Consider the following 462-nt stretch of genomic DNA (forward strand, 5'->3'; position numbering starts at 1 on the left):
TTTCAGCAGGTAATATGTTAAGTGCAACCATATTTATGTGACCCAAAGTGCCTGAGCTGCTAGCTTGGAGTAAAATTGAAACGATTTCCATTTCCTTTAAATGTTCAGTAATCACTCAAGTTTCACTTCTGACCTAACAGACAGAGATACATACAAATACACACTCTGTGAATGAGTCTCTGTGTCTCTTTCGAGTGTTGAGTTTGGACAGCAGCTTGGCAGTGTCACGGGTCCTCCTGTATGAGACGGGCCTCACGAAAGGGTCCCAGAGACACAACGGTTTGGTCCTTTAAGGTCCCGTTCTCGTGCCGAGTTAGTTTGAAGTCTCTCAGCGAGGTTCAGTTTTATCCTTTAGGAGTTTTACTGGACTGTGAGTTCCACATGCCTCTTTTAGAGTGATAGTAGTGAAAGAAGTTCCTCAGTCTTAAACGCTCAACCTCCAGACCGTTTTGCAAAACTATG

This window comes from Sinocyclocheilus rhinocerous, unplaced genomic scaffold (assembly GCF_001515625.1).
Source record: "Sinocyclocheilus rhinocerous isolate Xijiao unplaced genomic scaffold, SAMN03320098_v1.1 scaffold1376, whole genome shotgun sequence".
Taxonomy (NCBI): Eukaryota; Metazoa; Chordata; class Actinopteri; order Cypriniformes; family Cyprinidae; genus Sinocyclocheilus; species Sinocyclocheilus rhinocerous.